Genomic DNA, 15,302 nt, shown 5'->3' on the forward strand with positions numbered 1-15,302 from the left:
TATAATGTTGCAATTTAGGTGTCTAGCCTGGAATGTTTCAGGCCTGAACAATAAGAACAAAAGGCGTTTGGTGAATGAAGAACTGAGAACGTACGATCCACATTTGATTATGTTAACGGAAACACATATATGTTTTAAAGATAGGAAATTATTGAGCCAATTAGGATACGAGCTGGTGGTGTGTACTACCTTAAATGCTCCCATCTGGGGCGTTGCAATTCTGAAAAAAAAGCAATTGCGGGGCGAAGTGACTAAAATTGCTTCTGATAGCGGAGGTCGATGGGCTATTGCTCAAATGCAGGTTGAAAATTGTAAATATGTTTTCTGTGCTATTTATGGACCTAACACTGATGACCCACGTATTTTCGATTGGCTGAACATCGAGTTACTTTCGTGGGAGGGAGAACTTATTATGATGGGCGATTTTAATTGTGTGTTAAACTATGACCAGGATGTGACTAAGAGAGGCTTATTCCGACGGATGCGCAAAGTTAGGGCTGCGATTTTAGAATTAGCAAGGATACATAATGTAAAAGACGTGTGGAGGAATCTACATCCGGACATACCTGGATATACGTATTATTCCCCACCCCACAAATTATGCTCACGATTAGATCTGGCGTGGGCATCAGATGAGGTTATTGAGTTAGCCTGCATGGAGATTTTTCCAAAGGTCTCGTCTGACCACAATCCTATACTGTTGTCATTTAGCATAGTGCAAAGGGCATTGGCACTTAGACCTTTCACTTTCCCCAGATACTTATTAGCAGACTCAGCATTTGTCATAAGGCTTAAGGCGCATATCAAAGAATTTATTGAAATCAATATTAGCACCGCATCACTTTTATCAGTCTGGGATGCTTGTAAAGCCTCTATTAGGGGACTTGTGCTACAATACAAAGCACAGAGCATAAGAAAGAGATCAAGATGACAACAGCTAGTATTCTGCTACTGGAAAAACAATTAGCTGACAATCTCAGAGCTGGTGGGCTATGCGCGCAACATATTGGGCAACTAGAAACTAAACTTGTTACTGCGCGATCGGCTCTAAAAAGCTCACTTAGGGAAAGAAACAGTCATCAGCTACTTAAATATAAATTGTCCCAATATGAATGCGGGGATAAAGTAGGAAAGCCCCTGGCTTACAAGGTGGCAGATGACCGTGCAACAACATTAGTAAAATTTATTAAAGGCCCCAATGAACCAGCACAAATATTGGGACAGTTCGTTTCATATTATGAAAAACTATACAGCCCCGAGGGTAGCTGCACCAAGACTCAGATACAAACTTATATTAATAAAAATCTACCCGTAGGTGAATACCTAGATCAGGAATGCATCGATCAGTTGGAGGAAGAGGTCACACTAACAGAGCTACGTCTTACTGTCACCTCTCTTCCCTCTAATAAGGTGGCCGGAGAGGATACACTTCCTATAGAGCTGTATAAAATCTGTGCAGACGAAATTTTACCACTGCTCTGCTTAGTTATTAACTTAATTGGTGCTACAGGGAAGGCACCGGATTCTTGGAAGACAGCTAAAATAATGTTTTTTCTAAAGAAAAATAAATCACCTACGGAATGCGGGTCCTACCGACCTATATCCTTGATCAATGCTGATGCTAAAGCTTATGCTAAACTAATAGCAACGCGGATGGCCCCACTTATGCCACGGCTTGTACATGACCATCAACATAGTTTTGTAGTTGGGAGGGATACTACCACTCATGTTAATATGGCGATATCCGCCTTTGACGTGGCAGCAACTAATCTCACCCCACTCGGTATGATACTCTTAGACGCAGAGAAGGCGTTCAACCGAGTGGGGTGGGATTACCTATGGGGGGTGATGAAACAATTTGGCTTCAGCAGACGCTTCCTGAGAAGTATACAGGCTCTGTATAAGGATCCTAATGCTAAGATTAGCTATGCGGGGGCACTTTCATCCAATTTTTCAATCCTAAGGGGGACCCGGCAGGGATGCCCTCTGTCACCCCTGCTCTTTGCTCTTTCTATGGAGCCATTTATCAATGCCCTCCAAACTCAAGCTACGATAGTACCTATGCAGCATGAAGATAAAGTCCTGAAAATTACAGCATATGCTGACGACTTAGCTATTTATACTACCAATGTGGTCGATGCATTGGCAGGGATTTCAGAAGAAGCCAACAAATTTGGTGCCATTTCGGGCTATAAACTTAATGTTAACAAAACACAAGTTATAATGAACTATCAGTCTAATTCTCCAGTCCAAGGACTAGGTCAGGCCGCGGTTTATCTAGGGGTAAAGATATCTTCTAATATCACTGAAATAAATGCATTAAATTATGAACCCTTATTAAAAGAGGTGGCAGTTCTTTTGAAAAAGTGGTATAAGATTCAACTTAATCTTCTTGGGCGAATGAACTTGATCAGGATGAATATTTTGCCTACATTTTTATACTTTTTTCGTTCTATTCCTTTCCGTGTCAATAATTTGTTTTTTTTAAAATTGGACGGCATTCTCAGTAGATTCATCTGGGGCTATAAGAAGTCTCGAAGATCATTGTCAATACTGAAATTATCACTAGAAAAGGGGGGTCTTAATTTCCCTGATTTTAGAGCTTAATTTTTTGCTTCTTTTCTGAGTCGGCTTCGTAGTCTGTTCACCATTAACAATCAATTTTTTTTTCACCAATTTATGCTTGGCAGAGATTCAAAACAATTTCTGGCAAAAGTGCAAGACCCAAATTATTTCAAACGTGTAAAATTTAAGACCGCGAGGGATGCAGTACGTATTTGGAATTTGATAATGATTAATTGCGATACTTCTTTTTTCCACACTGATCTGCCACTTTGGGATATCCAGGGCTCCCAGGTATCTTTAGTGATAAAACCGGGCACGACTGGGCTAAACATGGTATTCAGAAATTGGGAGACCTATACGGCTCAGGCGGCTTTTTACAATTTGAAAATCTGAAACTTTTGTTTAAATTGCCGGAAATGATGCGATTTAAATATATTCAAATAAGGGACTTTTTAATATGTAAGATGAACCTGATAGCAGTAAGCAGTTCAGATCTATGGACTTGTTTCTACTCTGCAAATAGGAAATCATTAATTAGCGTGGGATACAAGTGTATAAGCCAAAATAAATCGGATGAAGCCCCTAGATTAGCATTAAAATGGTCTTCTAGACTAGGACTTAATGTGACTGCCCAGAATGTTACAGCCACCCTAGTAAATATCAACAAAGTGACTCATTCATCTAGCTTAATGCTCCAATCGTATAAGACTATCTGTCACTTATATTATACAACATTAAGAATTTCCAAATGGTCACAAAATAATTTGAGCAGTGACCGTACCAAATGTCCTAAATGTGGTCTGCTGGCAGCAGACCTCATACATATGATTTATTCTTGTCCGTCATTAACTGGGTACTGGTCGGCAATAGAAAATATCTTACTTAAAAAAAAAGCGACTCATTTTGCACTGTCTGCAGCTTCGGTTTTACTGGCAATACACCCCACTAGTAATACTAATACAGATTTGTTAAATATTCTTTTGACCTGTGCCAGATTGGTTATAGCGAGAGCTTGGATCTCTCCGAACCCTCCTTATACGATTGAATGGTGGGCTCATGTTAATGAAATTTATACTATGGAAGGCTCACTTGCAAGGAATCGGGGAACAAAAGCAACTGGGAAGTTTGTTAAGATTTGGGGTAATTTTTTGTAAAGTTTGTACTGTTTAGGACCACTGTTGTTTGGAGTAGATGATGTTCTTGATGACTCAGCTGTGTCAGGAATTTTTGTGTCCTTCCTCCCTTAACTTCGTTTTATTTCTCTTAGGCCTCTGTTTTACTCTATGTTTTCAGGTCCTCTCCCGGTTAAACACAGACTAGTGGCAAAGTTAGGAGCTTGTTGTTATTTTATTTGCATTTTGATCTGTACCTGCATTATATTTTTGTAAAGTGAAACTGCTAATCACCTTGACTTGCTTGTCAATTAAAAAAAAAAAAGGAATGCGTTGTAATGGATGTTGCGCTGTAAAAAATGCGTTGTAAAGGTATGCGTTGTAAAAGTGTGTGTTGTAACGTCATACATCCCCAGGGAACGCCTCCTTAACGCAGAGTAGGGCAAGGCAGCGATTTGCGCTGTTATGTCTTACTACATAACTATGAGTCCAGGCAAAGCCATGCAGAGTGGCTTTGCGTTGCCTCATAGATATGATTGAGAAGCTTGTGCTGCCGGAGCCTCAAAAAAAGTAAAGCTCCTGCAGTGCAAGCCTCTCATAAATAAGCCTCTTAGACTTCAGGTGTAAAGTTGGACTTCAGGTAAAGTTGGACTTTAGGTCTAAACTTAGACTTCAGGTCGAAACTTAGACATTAGGCCTAACTTTACCTTTCTGAATCAGGCCCATAGACTCTTCATCGATCTCAGGTAACTTGCACTTAAAAACTCTGGGGCATATTATCAAGGACCAGTGTTAAAATTATCGCCGTTTTAGCGCCAGGAAACTGCAGCTAAAACGGCAATAATGGGCTTGATAATATGCCATAGAGAATTTCAATAGAAACCCATATTAACACCAGAACATGGGCTTCTATTGGAATTCTCAAGGACATATTATCAAGCCCATTATCGCCGCTTTAAAACGGCGCTAATTTTAACACCGGTCCTTGATAATATGCCCCTTCTTTTCAAAAGTCTTATTTATGTTCTTAGCGAAATGTAATCCAACTTATGAATTTAAACGTTAATGCTTCACTTCCGAAAGGACAAATGGAAAACCTAAGAATAGCTTTTGCCTTGCTTCTTGTATTATGTGTTTTTTTAAAACCAGTTTCTTTTTTTAGTGTAAGGTAAAATTGTACTTTTATGGGTTTTTTGTATCAATTTGAAAACCGAATAAAGAAATTGAATTGAATTGATAGCGTAAGGGAATTAAAGGTGAAACTCAAACTAACCCTATCCCACACTATCTGCATTTAAAAAAAATATTTGCTACCTCAATCCACGACCACACTTCACCATCCATTCTCCCATTTATTTCTAGCTCTACCGATACCCTCTTGTCGCCATCAAGGATTAAACCTTCCAATAGTGATCTTTAAAGGGGATCTGAATAGTTTGCGCCCTGTGCTTTAAAGACAAGATTCTCCTCTCACCAGTCTGAGGTAAGGGTGCGGCTTCACTTGAATGGGTCATTCTCCCAGCAGCCATGCGCTTCTTCCGTAATAAGGGTCGATTAGGATCGCGGACGGACTTGAATCCATCCGCGACCCCAGAGTAGGAGGGAACGTCCGCATGGGCTGCGGCGTTCCCTCCGTGCAGATTAGGATGTGACCGCCAGGGTGGCGGTCACATCCTCTATCTTTAACATTGCTGCGGGTGCAGCTTCAAACTGCACCCGCCGCAATGTTAAAAATGCATGCACCGCATTTGCATGCACAAAGCGGCAGGCACCGCGCGGTGCCTGCTGCTTTGTTCACGCAAATGCAGGGGGGGTACCATAGGTACCCCCCATGTACACCCCCGACCCCCATTAACCCAGGGGGCCCTCAACGGGCCCACAAAGTGAAGGAAGGTCCGTATGCTTTTCCACGGCGGAAAAGCCGCCGCGGAAAAGCATACATTGTACACCATCCTAATATGGCTGGCGGTGTCTGATAGACACCGCCAGCCATGTTAAAGCTTTTCCGCTGTAGTCGGAAGGCAACCGCGGCGGAAAAGCTGCGGACTGAATGCAAGACCCACCAGCCATCCTAATTTGGCGGTGGGTCTTTCTAGGCTACGCGACGCTTTTCCGGCATCCTCCGGGCCGGCGGAAGGATGCGGGAAAACCGCAATCATAATAGGCCCCCAAGTGTGGGAGATGCCAAGAATAGGGTTTTTAAGGAGTATTTTCCCTTGGAGTTCATCCTAGAAGGCTATTCAGCACCTGTTAGAGAACAGCTCCTTCCCAATGACCTGGTTGCCATAGACACCGCTCAGTCAACACCAGTTCGACATTTTGATGCCACCTCACATTATCTTCAGCTCTAGCTAGCACTAGAATCTTTCCTGTATCTTCACACGCATTCACACTCTCACACAGAAAAACTACGTGAACCCTCCCTTAAATGCACCCCAAAAGACACAATCAGACCTCACTTTGAAAACCTACCTGGACTCGGCAAGAGATAATAAATCTTCGCTTCTGTTAAGAAGTTTCTAAAACCAAATGCCATGACTCCAAACCTGGTTGGCGTTAAGCATGGCAGGGTAACATGACAATAATTTTCATTAGATAAAACTCTAGGAACTTTTATAAGACAAGAAGGCTGAAAACATTCAGGCAAAAGCTTTTTAGCTCTTATTTCTTTCAACGTGCAGCTTTCCACGATCTGCAATAACAAATAGTTGGCTCATGAAGAAGAGATGTCAAAAGAAAATAAGTATTCATTTATTACAAAATAAATATTTGTTATATTTAACTTGTCCCTCTTGGATGATCATAACTTTGTGTTTTTAATGAGGCATTTGTTTGTGCTTCCATTGCCTTTTCCAAAAGGTAACATAGAAGAAGAGATAACGTCGCCTTCATATTCTAGTTGCTGGGCACTTTTTCAAACTAATACTGCTTTAATTTCACATAAAATATTCCCTACTTTCAAATAACTACATTTCAAATTTGACTGAGTTTCTAATGCATTTTACATAAAAGGATAATAGAATAATTTGGCACGTGTCAGAGAGTTACACCAGGGGCAAAACAATGACTGACAACGCCATTGCGTTAATGGTGGTGCATATATTATGCATTACAAGAAGAGGGGCTCAGATTGACGACCGTGTTTTTTCTTTCCTTGTGTTATTGTTAACTAAAGCATGCTGAAACCGCAAGTGCAGCTCCGATTATGACACCCTTAATGGCAGCCCTCCTGCAAATTTTAGATCATGTCACACAATGTAAAGTGGTATTAATTGAGAGATATCACATTACCTGTTGGAAGGTGAGAAATGTGACAATATGTGTTAAAATTACCCAGGGGAAACAATGGCCTGACATTTACCACCCACAGCTGAGTAAAATGCAATTTTCTGCATGAGAGCATGCCGAGCTGGTTACTTTGGAAATTAGCGAATTTATTAGATTTTTCTTAAGGCAATAAGGACAAATCCACTCAAATTCCCTTTTGAATAACTTTTATCCAAAATATATCCATACTGTAGGTGAGTTTTCCTGATTTCAATAAACATTTAAATCTATATATATAGAAATATAGGTATGTATGTATGTATGTGAGTGAACAAGGCTCGAACGAGCCGAAACGTTATGGCGGCATCAGAGGAATAAAGAATTGATTTACACTACCGTTTGGTCCATGTCTGTTGTTGAAGGAGGAAACCTGCAAGCTTCACGCAGAAAATAGTTTTATATATATATATATATATATATATATATATATATATATATATATATATATATATATATATATATATATATATATATATATATATATATATATATATATATATATATATATATATATTCATTGAAAAAAACATAGGTTTCACACACATTATAGTTAGGAATTAGCATTTCAAAAACTATGCAAATTCATTGAAAAAACAATAGGTTTCACACGTTATAGTTAGCTGAACATTTCTCTCATACAAAACCTTTGAAATTCCTCCGTTATAGTTATAGTTAGCTCAGCTAACTATAACTTGCACGCCCGCAATGCACTGCTGATGACGTCGCATATTACATCACTCATGACATGGTCAGTGACATCACTCATGACATCACTGATGACATCTCAAATGACATCTTTCTTTCTGGTCTTTCTTTTTACACTAATTTCGTATATTAATATAAATATTTATATATATATATTTTTTAGATTATATTTCATAATGACAAAACTAAATTGCAAAGTATATTGTGGATCAATTATAGCTTGACGTCGGTTGCAAGTATAACACAGCTCCAGCAATTCTCTTGGGGCCCTATGCTCACAATGCTGTATCAATCCTTACACCTGCTTCAAGCACGTGCAAGGTTTTGAAGCAGCATAAGCTCAAAACTCACTGATTAAAATGTTATACATTTCACTCAGTCACTTTTAGGAGGCCTTGCTTCACCCCCTTCTCCACAAGTAAGCCTCTTCTGGCGCAGCGCTTTACAATGTAATACACCCTCCGGATGCATCACATTGTTAATAGCACACACCATGGCACATCTTTTGCAGCACCGCTTTGTCACAAAAGTGACGCAACGTCTGTGTAAAAGAGGCGCAAGGGGATTGTAAATCCGCCCCTAACACATACAAATTCACCCAGGCACTTTCACCAGCAGCGCAAATTGAAGCATACACTTGTAACATATTTATGTACATATGATACATTCAAGTGCTTCGGACATACTACAGTATACTATAGATAAACACCTTATAGATTTATGCTGTAGCAGTTCCTTATAGTTCTGCACTTTCACATTCTCCATACGCTAGTAACATATTCATTCATTCATTTATGAACTACACATTCATTCTAACAATCTTTTACACACTACCATAGAAATATAGTTCTTTCTTCGACCAGTGAAGGTAGTTCTCAAAAGAACAATTTTTTTTCTTTTGTATTTTTTTTCTCAACAAATTCCAAGCGGAACAAAAGAATGAAAAAAAGAACGACTAATGACGAGGACAGCAATGATCATGCATCCTGCATTTCATCAAGTCTATAGACTATTCCCCATAACACAAAAGTTTATCGCAATAAATGCATAGAATTTTAACTTTAGCAAAGCCAGAATCAATTTGTGGGTGTGGACTGCTTGCTGAAAATGCTGCTGCTGTAAATTGTACTTACATAATTAAAATATTTCTTTATAAGTCACGAGGTCCTATACACACCTAATCTTAAAAATTGTGAATGCATAAATTTCTGTTTCGTATTTCTGTACTACTCCACGTGCTTAGGCCTCTATTATTATTTATTGTGCGTCAATGATAGTATTTTTTTTTCTGCATCACAAGGCTGTCCCAGGCCTCTATTAACTTATTCATCTTCCTTTGTTTGCTGGAGCTGCAACAGTCTAACTACGAAATATTAAGAACCCACATTAAAATTCACTTTTGATAGTAGTTACACAACTCGGTTTACAATGACTAATCAAAACGTCCTTTTGTTTCCTTCAGCAAACATCCTTCAGAAGCAACCACGGTCTATCTAGCAACAGCAATGGAATTCTCTGCAACTTATTGAATATACTTTGACGTATAGAAGCAGAGTTCAAGTCAAATGGTGAACTCCGGTGGCCGCATTCTTTATACAAGGTAAGCACAGCAGCCTAGATCTACAAAGCCTTCATTGCAATGCGTTAGAAATCAGTCGCCATAACGGGCGTCAATAACGCAATAGGCACTTCCATATAGACACCACTTGAACGCGGCACTATAACAACTGAAATATACCAGGTACACTGCACTCTTAAAACTGTAGTGTTAGCTTTATTTGTGAAACGAGAGAGGGCCATATTATCAAACCTTGGCAACAAAATTATCGCCACTTTATCGGCAGCAAACTGCCGCTAAAGTGGCCATAATAGGTTTGATAATATGCTCTATGGAATTCCAATCGAAGCTGATGTTAGATGTGAAGGACATCTAACATGAGCTTCGATTGGAATTCCATAGAGCATATTATCAAACCCATTATCACCACATTAGCAACACTTTCCTGCCGATAAAGTGGCGATAATTTTGTCCCCCAGGCTTGATATTATGGCCCTGAGTGCGTAGTGTACAGCAGCTTCTCTGTAAAATCTATAATTACCTCCGAGCAGTGACAACAGATACGTTACAACAGTCTGTCAAACAGATCCACAACCTTATTACGCCACTTTTGAGTCACTTTTAACATGGGTAAAGTGACGCAAGGAGCTAGTAAATATACGTCCAACTTTTCTAGTAAAAATCTCAACTCCAGACTCTGCGACACAGTTTTAATGTAGTTTTCTCTCTCTTTCTCTCTCTCACTCTCTGTGACATCCTTTCTCTTTCTCTCTCAAACTTAGACACTGCTGTCTCCTTAGACGTGTAGAAGAACAGCCCCAGTGAAGTTGTGAAGTCTACTTCCTTATGTGTTTGGCCGCAAGGTTTATACAACGGTAAGCACAGAGGCCTAGATCTACAAATCCTTCATAGGAATGCATTAGAAATAATTCGGCATAACGGGCGTTAGTAACGCTGTAGGCACTTCCATATAGACACCACTTGAATGCGGGACTATAACAAGTAAAATGTACCAGGTACACTGCACTCGTAAAACTGTAGTGTAACTTTTATTTATGATAGTAGAGAGATAATGGGCTTGATAATATGCCCTTGTGAATTCCTATAGTAGCCCAGGTTAACACCAGAACCTGGACTGCTATGGGAATTCACAACAGCATATTATCAAGCTCATTATCACTGTTTTAGCTTCAGTTTCCTGCCGCTGAAATGGAGATAATTTTATCGCCGTTCTTGATAATATGCCCCGTAATGCTTCAGCTCATTTACTCACATCTACATAATTCTAAACTCTAATTTTCTTTTTTCTTTTGCAGATTACCAATCGGACACCTTTTGGAATCCATTTCACAATTTGTTTATAACATTGTTTAAGTTATTTTTCCAGTTCTAATATAGTTATAATTGAGTTTTGTTTATATTTATTGTTTAAAAAGTTAATTAAAAAAACTACATACTTCTTTTATTTTGTGGCGGAGGGGTATGACGGCCCACAATAAAAATAATGTTGAAATACTATAGTAAGATATTCAAGACTAGGATTGAAAACTACTGAGTTCTAACTAACAGATACAATAAAAACAAAGGTGAGAAACTACTAAAATGGCGGTGGACGGAGTACGTAATCAACGTTTGGCGCATCGGCACTACCTTTCAAATAAATATATAAAAAATATGACTATTAATACTGTACAAAAATACAGCAGCGGATGACACACACGAACCGGGAAAAGAAAGCGACAGATTTACTAACTGATATAAAGAAAGGTTTGCTTGTTGAACTTGAAGAAAAAGAAAACGTGGGCTTCGAAACGACGCTGAGCATGCGAAGAGAGAACAACTGCTACACCCAAAAAAAAAAAGGAACGCTTTACATGCTATCATAGAAATGAAGGAGCATATTATCAACAAAAGGCGATACATTATCGCCGCTTTTATCGACAGGAAACTGCCGATAAAACGGCGATAATGTGCTTGATAATAGGTTCTTGTAACTTCCCATAGCAGCCCAGGTTCTGGTGTTAACCTGGGCTCCTATGGTTATTCACAAGGGCATATTATCAAGCCTATTATCGCCGCTTTATCGGCAGTTTCCTGCCGATAAAAGCGACGATATTGTATCGCCTTTTGTTGATAATATGGCTCATTCCTCTTTTTTTGATCAGTAAACTTAGGTGCATATTATCAAGGATCGGTGTTACAATTATCGCAGTTTTATTGGCAAGAAACTGCCGATAAAACGGCGATAATGACCATGATAATACGCCCTTGTTATTTCCCATAGAAGCCCATGTTAACACCAGAACATAGGCTTCTATGGCAATTAACAAGGACGTATTATCAAGCCCACCCTCCCAACATTAATAAAAAACCTTAGGCCCTTGTAAATTCCCATAGCAGCCCAAGTTCTGATGATAACCTGGGCTGCTATGGTTATTCACAAGGGCATATTATCAAGCCCATTATCGCCGCTTTATCAGCAGTTTCCTGCCTATAAAAGCGACGATAATGTATCGCCTTCAGTTGATAATATGGCCCATTGCTCTTTTTTTTGACCAGTAAACTTAGGTGCATATTATCAAGGACCGGTGTTAAATTTATCGCAGTTTTATTGGCAGGAAACTGCCGATAAAAGGCAATAATGAGCTTCATAATACGGCCTTGGTATTTCCCATGGAAGCCCATGTTAACACCAGAACATAGGCTTCTATGGGAATTTTCAAGGACATATTATCAAGCCCACCCTCGCAACATTAATAAAAAACTCCAGACAATGCAGGTACCCGGAGCTGAAAGGTCATTTTACATATCACTGCCCCAGAAATGTGGCGTTCCCCGCGACGTGTACAGGGAGAGAGAGAGAGAGAGCTCAAAACATATTTATTTTTAAAAAAGATCCGAGGGGTGCCGCTCATCGAGACTGCGGTGAGTAGGGCCGTAAGCCCACCGCATACTTCAAAATAAAACCAGAGGAGTGCCGTTCCCAAGTGCTCGGGGCACCTTACAAGCCCCCATTATGCAGAAAAATTGCCCCCGTAATTTTCCCCCCGGGACCTAATGAATAAAACAGACTTCTATTTTTTTTTCACCTTTTCCACCGCGTACAAGTACTGCACTAGTCCCCCGCCATTTTTTATTTAAAAAATAAATAAAAATTGAGCCTAAAGATCCATATACCACCCCCTGACCAAGACTATAGGCTCAGAATGTTTCTACCCTACCCCGTTTCCTTATTTCTCAACTTTGTTTTCTTGTGACTCTGCTCTCCCAACAAACAACATGGCTGCCAACACTTCCCGGTTCGGAGTATTGACAGCCAATCAGCATGCAGCTCCTGCTCGTAATTATTTGTACGTATTTCCATATGCGTACACCGCGATTTTTCTTTAAAAATAAAAAAATTAAAAATAGAGCCTAAACATTCATGTACGACCCCCTGAGCAAGCCTAGAGGTCAGAATGTCTCTACCCTACCCCTTCCATTATTTCTGGACTTTGTTTTACTGTTTTCTTGTGACTCGGTTCTAGCGAGGCACAAGATGGCCGCCAACACTTCCTGGTTTCGAGTGTTGACAGACAGTTCACAGCTAATCAGCATGCAGCTCGCGCTCGTAATTGAACAGATTTCAGTACGCGTGCTGAACTCCGTCTCTAGATATCGCTATGATTTTACTTGCAATTCTCAGAAACTACTGAACCGATTTACACAATTTTATAAAAAGCCCATTCTGCAAACAGAACTCTACCTTTTTGCCAAGTTTTGTGTAATTCCGTTTTAGCCGTTCGGGTAGTTCAGTAGTGTATTTGATTATTGTTATATGTCTAAATATCCAGACAGTGTCACATGGTAGGCTATTTTTTATAAGTTTTTATTATGGCCCACTTGGGCGTATCAATCATATGTTTACTGAGAAGTGCACTGGTATGTTTAGGTATTTACTCATATCGGCTGTACCCACTTGGGTTGCACGCTTGTAAACCGGTCTATATTGGCTATCTGCCTGCTTTTCATGTCGAACAGGGGCGTAGCTCAACCAGTACGTGCATCTTTTGCCGTGGGTTTCAGCTACTGACAACAGTTCACGGCTCACCCAGAGACTTTTTGATAATATTTCACACTAATTTATTATTACTATTATTTTTTGGCACAAATGAAATTATGATGCCACACAACAAGGTGATCATATACCGTACACTATTTATGTGTTTTCTTTATGTATTAGACGCCATGACAGTCAGCAAGCCAATGATTTGTAAACATTGTATTTACTTTTTGTTTGCAGCACACATGTCTTTATTATTATATTTGCACACACTTATAATGATGATGATATGAAAACAGGAGGCTCTCTAATGAATATGAAACTTAATGGCACTTGTTCTATGGCCCAGAATTTGAGACATTCCCACCATATGTTTCGCTATCGCATTGGATTTCATCTCTTTACTACCCAAAGAGCTTGCCCTGTACGTACTATCCTTCTTAGAGCCCCAGGACCTTCTGCGAGCCGCTCAGACCTGCGCTGTTGGAGGATCCTGGCTGAGGACAATTTGCTATGGCGGGAATGCAGAGATGAAGGAATTGAATTGATGAGCCCCTCAACCTGAGACCGCGGAGGTTCCTAACACCTGGTTTCATGTACAGTCTATGGAAATTTGGTTTCATGAGGCAGCACAAGATAGATATGAACTGGCGAAGCGGGGACATCAGGCCCCCTAAGGTACTAAAGGGACATGTTGATCATGTCATAACTTGTCTTCAGTTCTGTGGGAACCGGATAGTTAGCGGGTCTAATGACAACACGCTAAAGGTGTGGTCTGCTATCACAGGAGAGTGTGTTCAGACATTGGTGGGGCACACAGGCGGCATCTGGTCCTCTCAGATGAGAGATTATATAGTGATTAGTGGCTCCACAGATAGGACACTGAAGGTCTAGAACGCAGACTCTGGCGAATGCATCCACACCCTGTACGGGCATACATCCACAGTGCGCTGTATGCACCTCCACGCAAGCAGGGTTGTTAGCGGCTCCGTGATGCCACCCTGCGGCTCTGGGACATTGAGACTGGACAGTGTCTGCATGTACTTATGGGTCATGTGGCTGCTGTTCGCTGCGTGCAGTACGATGGCAAGAAGGTGGTCAGCGGTGCTTAGGATTACACTGTGAAGGTCTGGGACCCGGAGACAGAGGCTTGCATTCACACTCTGCAAGGACACTCCTTGCAATTTGATAGGGAACATATTGTGAGCGGCTCCTTGGACTCCTCTATCCGTGTGTGGGATGTGGAAAGTGGAAATTGTTTGCACACGCTTGTGGGTCATCAGTCCCTGACCAGTGGGATGGAGCTGCGGGACAGCACCCTCGTCTCAGGAAATGCCGACTCCACTGTGAAGATCTGGGATATAAAGACAGGACAGTGCTTACAGACACTGCAAGGCCCCAGAAGCATCAGAGTGCTGTCACTTGCTGTCACTTGCTTACAGTTCAGCTCGAAGTTTGTGGTAACAAGCTCAGATGATGGCACCGTTAAACTTTGGGACCTGAAGACAGGCGATTTCATCCGTAACCTGGTGGCTCTGGAAAGCGGTGGTAGTGGAGGAGTCGTACAGGCTTCCAAAACTAAGCTAGTGTGTGCAGTTGGTAGTCGAAATGGCACAGAGGAAACAGAGGAAACAAAGTTGCAATAGTAAATGTGTAAGTTGACTGCCAAATTCCGTTCCTTGTGCCTCTACTATTGTGCCTCTACTATTGTGAACCCCTCCCTCTCTGCTGTCACTCCTAGACCACCAATTGCCGATATCCATCCGGCAATAATTAAATTAAATCAATGACCAGCACTGGGAGTCGGAGCCGAAAATATCCCTCATCACATTTCCGCTTCCAATCTCTCTAGCTCAAACTTCAATCATCTCTCAACCCGAAGAAGGATTTGTCAATCTATCCGGCACTGTTTGCATTCCAAGCCTCGCTATCAAAATTAGAGCAACTCTCATTGGCCAAACGTCACCAGTGAAGAATCACATTTGCTGTACTT

General features: G+C 40.6%; 1 pseudogene; it reads left to right on the forward strand.

Annotated features, from left to right (window-relative positions):
* The first annotated feature begins 927 nt into the window (after positions 1–927).
* LOC144824284 (uncharacterized) lies at positions 928–14,955 on the forward strand (annotated as a pseudogene).
* The last annotated feature ends 347 nt before the right edge of the window (positions 14,956–15,302 follow it).

Source organism: Lissotriton helveticus, chromosome 3_1 (genome assembly GCF_964261635.1).
Source record: "Lissotriton helveticus chromosome 3_1, aLisHel1.1, whole genome shotgun sequence".
Classification (NCBI taxonomy): Eukaryota; Metazoa; Chordata; class Amphibia; order Caudata; family Salamandridae; genus Lissotriton; species Lissotriton helveticus.